The sequence below is a fragment of the Mesoplodon mirus genome (assembly GCF_964341445.2).
Source record: "Mesoplodon mirus genome assembly, chromosome: 1".
NCBI classification, from domain to species: Eukaryota; Metazoa; Chordata; class Mammalia; order Artiodactyla; family Ziphiidae; genus Mesoplodon; species Mesoplodon mirus.
This window is the reverse complement of record NC_138976.1, coordinates 33,548,508-33,555,429: the sequence shown is the minus strand read 5'-3', so window position 1 is coordinate 33,555,429 and position 6,922 is coordinate 33,548,508. Positions and strand designations below refer to the sequence as shown.

Sequence of the window (6,922 nt, the reverse complement as noted above, 5' to 3'; positions counted from 1 at the left end):
CTTTTTATAAACCCATGGGAATAATGGTCCATATTTGTCTGGCGCCTCATAGATTGTCCTGCTCTCACACATCTTGTATCTTTACCACAATAATTCTGCGTTTTCATTAAGGGCAAGTATCATTATATTATCCTCATTCATTGTTTCCCTGAATTTATGTACTTATCTATTGCTGCATTAATTCAATGAATATTTATTGAGTAACTACCCTGTGCAAGGCTCTGTGCTAATCAACAGAGGCACACCATGTGAGTAAGTCTTGTCTAACTCTCAAGAAGCACAGTCTACCGGTGGGTACAATTCCCCAAACAGGCAGGGACTTTACCGAGTGCTCTCACCATAGAGCTGTAACTGAGAGAGCAAGGAACTGTGCCCACGTGGTCAGGATGGTTTCAAAAAGAAGGCAGAATCACGGGGCTTCCCTGGTGGCACAGTGGTTGAGAGTCCGCCTGCCGCTGCAAGGGACACGGGTTCGTGCCCCGGTCCGGGAAGATCCCACCTGCCGCGGAGCGCCTGGGCCCGTGAGCCATGGCCGCTGAGCCTGCGCATCCAGAGCCTGTGCTCCGCAACGGGAGAGGCCACAGCAGTGAGAGGCCCGCATACCGCAAAAAAAAAAAAAAAAGAAGGCAGAATCAGAGGGGCTGGAGTACACATGGGACACCTCGATGTCAGGGTAAGGGGTCTGGACTTTATCCTGAGGGTCATGAGACATGGGCTCAGAGCAATGAGAGAAGCTGTCTGAGCTGAAGGGAGTCTCTATAGCATTCTTGTCCTCTCATAAAGGGCAAAGTAATCCAGAAAATCCTCCAGAATGCACAGGCTGGAGGAACTGTGGGAGCAACAGCGTGGTTTGTTGGAAGACATCAGACTAGACAGAGAGGAAAACAACATTTAATGAGAATCTTCTATGAGCTAGTGTGCTTCATCTATGGACATGGTTTTAATCCCATGTTAGAAATGAGGTGAGATCCAGGAAACCTGATTTCAGGCCTGGGTCTCATCTCTGGCCGTGAGACCTTGGGCACGTTGTTTATATTACTCTGTGGACCAGTTTTATCCTGGATGAAACAGGAGAGGATTGGGGCTTAAGAGAGGTAATACCTGAAACATGGCATCAGCTATTCTAAAGGCTGCACACTTGCAAGTCTTTTGGTTTGTTTGCTTGCTTGGTTAGGAAATGCTGACCCAAAACCTCAGAGCATCTGTAGGCCCATTCTATGATGAGAAAGCTGGCAGCGTACAAAAACGAGGTACAAAGGGGAGGGACAGGGTAGGGGCAGAGGAATGAGAATTGGGCCTGGGTTACAGGGGAGATTCTGATCCCTACCTTGTAAACCTGGGTATATCTCTTTATGTGGTCAGATTCTCCACCTATGAAAAGAGTCTTTCCAGAATTGAGTGTCTATGAGTCTGTAAGACAGGGCAGAAGGTAGTAGTTCTGTGGAGGTAAAAGTAAGTGGAGGAGGGGAAAAAAAAGTCCTGTGCCTACACTCCTGCGCCTGCCTCAGCCCTATTTGTGTGATTTTGGAATTCCTTTCTGTTTCATGTAGACCGTGAGTTGCTTAGTAGAGGCTCACAGGAAAGCTGAGGACTCGTTTTCTCTCCACCTGGGAAAGGGAAAACCCCTGTTGTATTTCAAAGAAAAAATAAACCTCTTCCACCTTTGAAATTTCCTGTTTGGGTGAGCAGCATCACCAGCTGGCTAGCTGCCCCAGCTGGACACCTAGCAATCATTCCAACCCTCCCTCTCTCTCCTCTCCCACAATTAGTCACCAAGTCCTGTGAATTCTGCCTCCCTGACGGCTCTCCAGAATGGTGCCTCTCCTTCCTCCTCACTCACTCCAAGTGATGTGGTCTATTTTTCACCTGGTCTGTCACAGCTGTTGCCTAAATGGACTCCCTCTCCCTTCTCACATTTTTACACACTCATGCCGTCACAGAGAGCTTGCATTCACTCTGCTGTGCCCATCTCACCCCCTTTCAACCCATCTTTCGCTCCAGCCACTGCTGGAGGGGTCTGGGGCACAGTCCCCCAGCTGCACCACCACCTCGCTCACAGGCTGCCCTGAGGTTTCTCTAACATGAGGTAGGACACCCATGGGTACCTTCTCAGTACCTATGCTTGGGCAAACCTGAAAATGCAAGGAAGTTAACACCCCACAGAGCAATCTTTAACCAATGGGGGATGGAAGCAGGTGGATTAGTGACCCCACTTCCCAGACAGACAATTTTGAAGCACTTTCTATGTGCTCTTCACAAAGGCCGTGTAAGATAAGGAGAATTATGACCCTGAGGATATAGGTCCAGGTAGAGGAGACAGGCTCTAGGAAGTTCAGAAACTTCTGATGCTGGAGGGTATTCCTGCAGGATTCATATAGTCGTGTGATGATTCACATGTCCTCTTTCTCATCAGACCTAAGAGCTTTGGGGGGCCAGGGATTGGGTTTTACACTTCTCTGTGATCCCCTCAAAGCTGAGCCCAGCATGGATTCCAGCACATCCCACCCCCAACACTGGGTCCCAAGCCTCCTTGCTGCTTCTATAGCTTCTGTGTTTCCCTTTCTGTAATATAATTAACTTTTCTTGCTGTTTTGCTATAACTAATTTAATCCTCCAAGAATCCTATGAGCTTTTGTTGTCATAACGCGACCACATTGCATTGTGTAATAGCCTCTGGGCCTTTTCTGAGAGTCCCCGAGGGTCTCCAGGGCAGGGTCCTTTTTGGCTTTGCCTCAGCAGCCTCCCGCCCAGGCCTGGGCATGGAGGAGAAGTGCTGGAACAGTGCAAGGGCAGGGCAGTTGGGACAGGCTCGTTAGGTGTGGTGGCCTGGGGTTTTCCCCAGCTGGGCCCAGGGCCCTGTGGTCCTGTGTCAGCCTCAGGGCTGAACTTCACGTCTGGGACCTGCCTTTGGATCTGGCTTCTCCCAGGAGCCCAGGTTTATAAACAAAAAACAAACAGAGCAAATAAAAACATTACCTCATTGGTGCTTGTGTCAGCTGCTCCAGATGTCTTGGGGGGAGGGGCAGGGGCAGGGACAGCCAGAGCTCAGCCCAGCCTGAAGTGGGGCTGCAGCTGAGCGCACCGAGAGTGAGGAGAACTCCTCAGGTGAGGTGAGGACAACTCCCACCCCCAACCTTCCCCTACCAGCTGGCCGTGATGGACGTCTACCACCTCCTGGGCATCCAACTGGCACCTCTGAATCCCCAGAGTAAGCACGGGGCAACTGCTCAGTTTGATAAACGGATCTGTTGAATTAGGTACCGTATATCCATTATCTCATTTAATCCCATAAATTGTCTGGGAGATCAGGGTTACCAGCCCCACTTCATGGACGAGATGCCGAAGCCCAGAAAGTTAAGTAATGTGCTCAGAGTCAGGAGCAAAAACGTGGAAGAACCTGGACTTGTGCCCAGGTTATTTGACCCTAGCTTCTGAGCTCGTCCCAGTCCACCCCATTGGGAAGGTGTGATGGCCTCAGAGCTGATAATGAACTTCTCAATCTCCCTCCTCTCTGCCAGGGACATTTGTAAGGACACAAGTGGAGACAGTTAAGAAAGAAAGTCATCTTGTATTTTCCAAACCCACATTCCCTCTGTTGTTGAGCTACAGCAGAAAGAGCAGTCACCTGAGAGTCAGGGAACCCGGGTTCAAGGCCCGGAATCCCTGGCTACTAACGTGTTCCATGGTCTCAGCAAGGCACCTCCGCACTCTGGGCTGCAGCTCCTCTGATTAGGAGTGTGTTTGAGATGAGCCCTGACCCCAGGCAACCCAGGTGGCTGTAATTTCCTGTCCCATATTAGGTGTTCCACATTTTAGAGGAATCTTCAACACTTTTACCTCTTCTGAACTGTCCACAGACATAAAACTTCCATCAACACCATGGGCACAGAAGAAAACAAAACCCAGAGCAAAGGGAGGTTTAGCTAAGCAGCCTCCTCGCCCTGCCCATCCACATGAATTTTTCTCCCCTCCCAGCGATGTTGCAAAGACGCAGAAACCCCAATGAGAACTGTGCTCCATTCTCCTATTTTTCTCATGTGTTTCAGGATTTGGCTCTCTGTAACATTTCATTCTCCAGACGTGATTCAGAGCAGAAGTTTCATTACCTCTTGACTTTTTCCACCCAGTTTGAAAGTTCTGCATGTGGGCCTATCCTGAGGCTCTCTTGCTGTTTATTCAGTAACTAATTACTGCTGGTAGAGGAACAAGTGTAGCCTCAAGGTTGTTGCCAAGACCAATAGTATCCAATTCTACTGGAGGTAAGAAGAGGTGGGACAGAGGCCAATGTCTGGCTGAGGCCGACAGAACACGGCCATGTTGTGACAGGAAGGGAAGAGAAGGTGGTGCCATGTGGGTGGACGGGCCAGGGGTTGGGGGGAATGGGGTGCCTGCAGAGGAGAAGTCGAGGTGGACCTAGAAGAGAATTTAGACGTAAAGTCATAAGAATCACTTCTCCTCCCCTCCCTTCTGTTTGCTGACATCACATGTCCTGGCTTAACCCCAAATTATAACATGTCTGAAATTGAGGCAGGGGAAGGGGGGCCACAGGTGCTGTCACTGCAGATCAGGCCAAATGAATGGAAGACCTCCATTGCCACAAAAATCCAATTCAATAATTTGATTTGCATTCACTGAATAAACCCCTTCTCTGGCTAGGACAGCGTTGAGAATGTAGACGTTAATGATTCATGGTCCCTGGTCTTAAAGAACTGACCAGTCAGAGGAGAAGATGGGGAAACAGGCAGGGGCTGGGTGTGAGATGGAGGATGGCAAAGTGTTGTGTAAGCTCCAGGTGACATAGAGGGGAAGGGACCCACTTCTGGCTGGGAGTGTTGGGAAAGGCTTCCCAGTAGAGGCAGCATTTGAGATGGGGCTTGAAGGATGAGTGGGAACTGATGGAGAAGGGAAGGCACTGAAGGGCTTTCCAGACTCTGTACTGCATGACACTGAGCCTGAGCACCTCCTAAACCACGTGTCCTAGAAGCCTCCCTTGTCTTGCCCTAGTCCCAGTGCTGTGCAAAAGCGTGGAAGCACAGCACAACTAAGCTGGACTGAGACGCTGCAAGCAGCTGCAGGTGAAGGATGAGTGATTAGAACACTCTAGGCTGGTGAGAAGGCAGTGCCTAGGTCTGGAAGGGTCTCATTGTCCGGTTAAGGACATGGGACTTCATACTCTAGACCCGCGCTGTCTAATATGGTAGTTACTAGCTACATGAGGCTACGTAAATTAATTTAAATAAAATAAAAAATTCAGTTCCTCAGTGGCAAAAGCAATATTTCAAGTGTTCAATAGCCCAGTATGTCTAGGAGCTACTGTATTGGACAATGCAGATATAGACCATTTCCATTGTCAGATTCCTGCTCTAGACAATGAGAACCATTGAAGGTTTGTAACCTGAGAAGTAAAAGGGTCAGACTTGTGTTTCAAGCGACACCTGAGGGTCTGGCTGCAGGAGGAAGAGATCACAAACAAGTCATTTGGGAATGTTTTCTGTTGCTCCAGGTGAGCCTTGATGAATACACAGAAGAGAAGGGGAATAAGTGCTGTCTTCAAATCAGGGGACCAACTCTTTTCCAGGGCTGCTGCCTTCTGTGGCTGATGGGCTCAAGTTCTCCTCCCTCACTCATTAGGGCCCAGGGTCTTCCCCATGTGTCTAGTCCTCCTGGCCTACAGAATCCTGAGGCTCAGCCATGTCAGCAGAGACTCAGATCCAGACTGTCTGGAATCAAATTCTGCTGTGATACTTGTTAGCTCTATGGTTTTATGAAAGTTTTAAAACTTCTCTCTGCCTCTGTTTTTTCATGTGCAAAGTGGGGATGATAATGATCCCGTATTGTAGTATTATCGAGGATCAAAGGAGATAGTATTTGCAATGCATTTACAGTAGAAGCTGGCACATAGTAAACCTCAAAATAGGTATAACTTCATGTCATGACCAAGAAGCAGTGGAGTCTTGGGGTTTAGAGCATGGACTCTGAATCATTTTTTGAGTATTTGAAACCCAGCTCAGTCACTTTGTAGCTGGAGGTCTTGGAAAATTTATTTCAAGTTCTCTGCTTCCATTCCCTCATTTCTGAAATGGGAAGAGTGCTAGCACCTGCCTCATGAGACTGTTGTGAGAATTCAGTGAAATCATGTATGTAACGGACTTCAAACCTGGCACATATGAAGTGTCCACAGTGTGACCTCTCTTAGGTGCTGTTAATGTTTTCTTGTCAGTACTGTTGTTACTATACTAAGAGAAGCAAAGAAATGCTCTGATTCTCTCATAGTGGAATATTCTACTATCCCTGCCCTCAAATGTTGACGCCCTCAAAAGGCAGGGGCAGTAAGAACACTGACTAGGAGGTGTTGTTCCTATTTGTTCCCCATGAACCCCTGCAATGGATGCCTTTGTTCTTCCTCTTTGTGTTTCCAGCAGCCTGTCCCACCTCATATTCCAAGTTGTTCAGAGTAACACACTAGAAGTAGTTCTTGACAAGTAAGGGAGCTTTGGGGATTTTGAAATCTTTTTTGTTCTCTTCTCAACAAGACTCTTGACTCACTAAAGCCAAGTGGAAGATGCCAGAAGCTGGACATCTTCTCTTTGCATTATTGCTCAAGAAAAGTTTTAATTCTTTCCCAGAGAGAATTTAATTCTTTCCCAAAGACCAACACAGCAAGAAGGAAGCGTGCAGGCGGCCTGGGTCTTGCGCCCCACCACGGACCAGAAGTGCACATCCACTAGGCCTGTACCCCCGTCTCAGAGAGCGCTCCCTGCTTATCTGTATAATGAATGCTTGAAAGCCAGACCCCTATGCATCCAGGGAACCTTAGGACAAAGCACACACTAATAGGTCTATCTCTCTATTCATCAAAGGAACCCATAACAGTAGGGCCCTATATATGGGACTGGGTGAAAGGGAAGGGAAATGTTGATTT

The 6,922-nt window shown here is 48.3% G+C and overlaps 1 long non-coding RNA gene across 1 annotated transcript; it reads left to right on the top strand.

The window, feature by feature from the left end:
* Positions 1–444: 444 nt before the first annotated feature.
* Positions 445–998, top strand: LOC309804481. The gene is made up of 2 exons (XR_014294128.1): positions 445–673; positions 784–998. It is a non-coding gene; the product is annotated as an uncharacterized lncRNA (long non-coding RNA).
* The last annotated feature ends 5,924 nt before the right edge of the window (positions 999–6,922 follow it).